The sequence below is a fragment of the Electrophorus electricus genome, chromosome 8, assembly GCF_013358815.1.
Source record: "Electrophorus electricus isolate fEleEle1 chromosome 8, fEleEle1.pri, whole genome shotgun sequence".
Lineage (NCBI taxonomy): Eukaryota > Metazoa > Chordata > Actinopteri > Gymnotiformes > Gymnotidae > Electrophorus > Electrophorus electricus.
Window position 1 is genome coordinate 374,340 of NC_049542.1, and position 5,599 is coordinate 379,938.

A 5,599-nucleotide genomic window follows, 5' to 3' on the forward strand; every position below is an offset into this window, starting at 1 on the left:
TCTTTATGTATAGTTTTTAGTAAGAAGTTTAGAAAAGATTCCCCATGGTACCTGCTACATGTTTAATACATTTACATCCAATTCTAAAGTGAATCTGCATAGCTCCAGTATTAAAAATGCTCTTATTCATTATCCATATCTCTGCAATGACTCAGACTGCATCTTTAAGGATATTTAAACCAAAGAGGCATAAGGAATGTGCTCTATTCAAAAGTAAAGTAGAAAAAATATTAAGATTGTCACAATTTATAAAATATCCACAATAAATAGTTGAATGTTGAATCACATAATCTCACACTTCCTCCATAGACTCCAAACAAAAGCATAGAGGGGAAATTCCTATACAACCAGAAAACAATAGGTGTACAAAAGATATTATTATTATTATTATTATTATTATTATTATGACAAATGACAGACCATAAGTATGAACTGTGGGAGTGCTTGTGTCATGGTTAGTCCCTCCCAGCTTCCACGGTCCATGGTTTCCCTGTCTTGTGTGTTTTCGTACTGTTTCGTAATTTTGTTTTCTCTGCCTCAGTGTCTGTATGGAAGTCTTTGAAAACCTGTATGTATGCAAGTTTGTTCTCTGTCCCTTTGTGTTTAAACTAGACTCATTTTTCTTAGCCTAGTTTTTCCAAGTCTCTGTTATAGCTGCTTCCTTTGTATGCCTTTGTGTGCTTTGTTTTGTTTATCATGTATCTCCATACTCTATGTATTGGCTCAATGACCCTGCATAGTTATAACAACACTGAATCTGGTTTTGCCCCTTATAAATCTCGCTCTTCTCTGCACTTGCGTCCGCCTCCTTACCGCTTGATTTCTAACTGGCCTATATTTGCCATTTATTTCTATATTTTATTAATGTAGTAGATCTGAACTGGAAACATACAGACAATATTTAAAATATTCAACAATAAAATAGTCAATAATTATTAAATACAGTATTTCACCAAATTTGAATTTCGTATTTATTTACATAAAATTAGAATTATATATGAAAACGTATAAGATTAAATGCTTTTATGTAATATTAACTGCTTTTATATAATATTAAATGCTTTTATTTGCTGTATTTTTTATTTATAAGGGTAAGAAAAATGTATTAAGGATTAGTAATATATTGTAAATATCACTAGTAATTTCTTTTTACAGTGTCCAACCGAATATATTTTCATCAGGAGAGCTCCACTCACCCTCCACACTTCCCTCACCACAGAGTTCACTCTACACACTACACACCCTCCATATCTAGTGGTCATATAGAGATAGTATGAGGGAGCAAGAGAGAATTCAAGCCAAATAGACACAGCAAGAAGGCTCCTACTCTGTAAAACCTTGTGTTTGTTAATCTTAAATACCCAAAATGAAAATTTTCCCCCAATGACTGAACTGCTCCTTGTTAGACAGAATTGATTATTTGTAATAAAGTTTATTTTTGATGTTTTAAATACGTGTTGTGCTTGTTCGTCACTTAGTCTGAACCTAAGTTGGAGAAGAGAGAATCCAGGACCTGGAGCAGACGCACCGTCACCGAGCCCCCACCAGCCAGGCCTTGGCAGCCTCTGTCCCTCCTCTGTGGGCAAGTCCCTGTGAGCCTGTCTCCCTCCGTCCCTCCTCTGTGGGCGTGTACCTGTGAGCCTGTCTCCCTCTGTCCCTCCTCTGTGGGCGTGTCCCTGTGAGCCTGTCTCCCTCCGTCCCTCCTCTGTGGGCGTGTCCCTGTGAGCCTGTCTCCCTCTGTCCCTCCTGTGTGGGCATGTCCCTGTGAGCCTGTCTCCCTCTGTCCCTCCTGTGTGGGCGTGTCCCTGTTTTAATGGAAAACAAGAAGCCCCTCTGTACATCAGGTCCTTCAGAGGTGTTCAGCACATCAACTCTGTGTTGTTCTGCCTCCAGCTCCCACAGTCGTTGTACATAAACCCCACACCTAAGGCTCTACCTATATTTCTCCAGTGTGATATCTGCAGCCGTGTGACACCCAGGCTGACTGAGCAGTGAGCACGGTGTGTAGGTGAACTAGCTAGTATTGCCAGAGCTAACATAGGCTAATCTCCTCCTAGTCAAACAAACTACACTTCACATATTACAGGTCCAATAGGAAAATGAAAGATAAGGAAAATTATAGTAAAGTACCTCACAGTTATGAGAAACACCAGCTATTTGGTTTTTTCTTCATGAAAGCAAACAATTTAAAATATATATATTTTTAAATAAATATTTGCAAAATCCCACTGTTTGTGCTATAGTGAATACAGTATTCAGATTTGGCTCCACCCTGACTGAAACTGGACAAACCACCACACAAGTCTGTGTTTTGTTCAGTAGGACCCCAGTAATTCATCTACTCTAGCAGTCCATGAGGACTCCATAGCACAAATACTAGCATCGTACTGCCTCAAATCTGTTTGCTGTAGAAAAAATGAAACATACATCTATATTTTCCTCATTATTTTTGTGAAATACATTCCTACACTTTAGAAATTTAAAGGAAGCTCCATTCACCTCCATTCATCTTGGACTAAGTGGTGCCCTCTGGTGTTTTGCAGTCATACTGTGATTTAACGGGAGGAATGCGAAGTGTCAGGACTCCTCATAAACCAGCTCTGGGTTGATTATTCTAATCCAGTTGATCCCAGATACAGTAGTTCTGATCACTGTGCCTATTGGTGTATGGCTCTGGTTAAACTGTCCTGGTCCTGTGTGTGGGTGTGGGTCTCTCCTCCTCTCAGTGTGTTCACATAGAGCTGGGGTTTGGTTACTCTGGCCCTTCCTCTTTATCTGGAGCTCATCTTCTTTGGGGAGGGGCCTCTGGGTGGAGCATTTTCAGTGTCTGAAGTACTTCAAAATATATTTGAACAACTCAAGGGAACACATAATAAACTGCATGTTTAGGTCCTGAAAATTTCTCATTTATCTGAAATTATTGTTGACAGATTTTAATGAGACTGGAATGTAATCAGACTGATGTATCAGTGAGAAAGATGTTCCTGTTTTCAGTATTTGGAGAAGCAAGTGGGGAATGAAGAGTGAAAGACCCTCAGATGGAAACCCTACACATTTACTGAACACAGACTTAAAACTGAAAGACAAATGTGTCAAATGAAACAAAATAAATTAAAACTCTAAACCTTCAAAACAGCAAACTAAACAACAAGCACCAACAGCAGATGCATTCTATAAACCATATTTTTCCCAAATGACAAGTCCAACTTATGCTGAAATGTGTTTATGATAATGTACTTTAATCACCACAAGAGGGCATCACAACATGGAGAGGAGGAAAGTTAAAGGAATGAAGGATAAAGATAAAGGAATGAAGGATAAAGATAAAGGAATGAAGGATCATTTCCAACTCCAACCAGATTGGGTATGAGATTGGAGAGAGTTTTAGTCTCTGAAGTTCTTCTTATTTACATGTTTTACTCTGTGACACTATGATTTATCTCTAAAGAACAGATGTATAAACTGGTCTTGTTTTTAGTATTTGGAGAAACAAGTGTAGCATTTTATGTAGTATTATGTAGTATGTAATATTTACATGTAGGAGTTCAAATATGGAGATGATTATGCATTACTCACAATCACCAACTCAACATCACGGTGACCCAAATAAGCACAGTTGTCCAATTACTTTTGGTTATCTGAAATGGAAGTACTATGAGCTGTAAGTCCACATGTTGTACATGCACATACCTTTAAATTAAAATTTACATTCTTCACTTTAACATTATTGTTTCATTTAATATCTAGTGTGCTTGAGAATAGAACAAGCACAACAAATTCAGTGTCACTGATCAAATATGTATAGTGGATTCAGAAAGGATTCATAACTGATCAATGGTAAATTTCCTTATTTAAAATTAAATCTAAATCATAATTAAATGTGCTAAAAGTGAATGTGTGTGAATTCTTTCCAAATCCACTACATGTATTGCATTGTATTTCTTGCCAAAAAGGAGGATGCAATGTCTTATAAGATGCTTGGAATGTGATGAAAGCAATAAAACGTATTTCTCAACTGATAATGTAATTTTGCAGCAATAATTATAATAGTAAGAAGCTTATTCTCCTATTCTTTGTTTCTTTAGGTAGTTTTGTAGTAATACGTTTAGAAAAGATTGCCCATGGTACCTGCTACATGTTTCATTTGTTTACATCCCTTTATAAAGTGAATCTGGGTAGCTCCAATATTAAAAATGTTTTTACATTGTGGATGACAGACCAACAGTATGAACTGTGTGCTTGATTTCTAACTGTCACGGAACGCTCACCTCCCCCGAGTCATGTGGTTTGGCCAGCCACCTGTAGTGGGAGGACCTGTTTGTGGCCACACCTGCACCTTGTTTGTTTTATATATATTTAAACACGTGTCAAAGTGTGCAGAGTGTTGGTCATTGTTGATGTAACGTGTTAATGTAAGGTCAATGTTGACATAGCATCTTAATGTTGATGTGACGTGTTAATGGTAATGTTAACTGTATTCATTATTGTTAACTGTATTCGTGTTTATCGTGTTTAATGTTAACTGTTTTACATTCATGTCTCTTGTTTGTAACACGTGTGAGTGCCATTGTCTTCATATGTTAATAAATGTTCGTCCACGTCGCTGGAGCCTGTGCGTCCTGCCTCTCGCCCTTCCGCACTCAGGCCACCCTGCGTTACTCTAACTTGATTACTTGCATATATTTTCTATATATTTTTAATATATTTATGTCATTAATATAATAATTCTGAACTGGAAACATGCAGACATTTAAAATATTCAACAATAAAAAAGTCAATCATTGTTAAATAATAGAAAAATCTAAATATGTGTGGTGTAAACAGTGGTGTAATCAGTAAAGTTTTATATGTAAAACCTCTTTCTACTCACAGCTCCTCTTTTGACACGCCCTATTCTAATGACTTCATTTTCATTTGCCTCCAGCATGTCAGTGTGCATGAATGTTTCATCTCATGTGGTTATTTGTAAAGTGTGTAGAGGGATTGTGTCTGTTTATTCTCCTCTTCCCTGAACTCCTGTGATCAGTGATGAAAACAGGTGCAACTGAAAGACTAATGCGTGTAGATACTCACTAAAACTGATCTGACTCCCAATTACATCAACTTAATTAAAATAGTCAAATACCAAATCACATGATTTTGGATCACATAACCTTACATTTGATCCTACATAGACCCCAACCCCAGCATAGAGGGGCTGAGTGAATGTGGTGTGGACTGTGTGTAAGAGGGTCATTGTGTCAGAGACTCTGTAGAAGGACAGAGTTCCTGCACTGTGATCCACATACACTCCTATTTTGGAGGACGGTGGGTCTGAGATCGCGGTCCTAATGTTGTTGTGCCAGAAAGAGAGAGTAGAAGAACATGCCAGACTCCAGGACTGAGTGTTGTAGCCAAACCCACACTTATTACCCTGTCCTTTCCTGCTGATATCTTTATATGAGATTGATATGTCCACCCCTCCCCCACTGCTCCACTCAACCTCCCAGTAACAGCGTCCACACACACTCTCCTTACACAACACCTGATACAAGACTTCAAATCTCTCTGGATGTTCAGAGTATGGCTGGACTCTCATACTATTTGTCACCACTCTGTT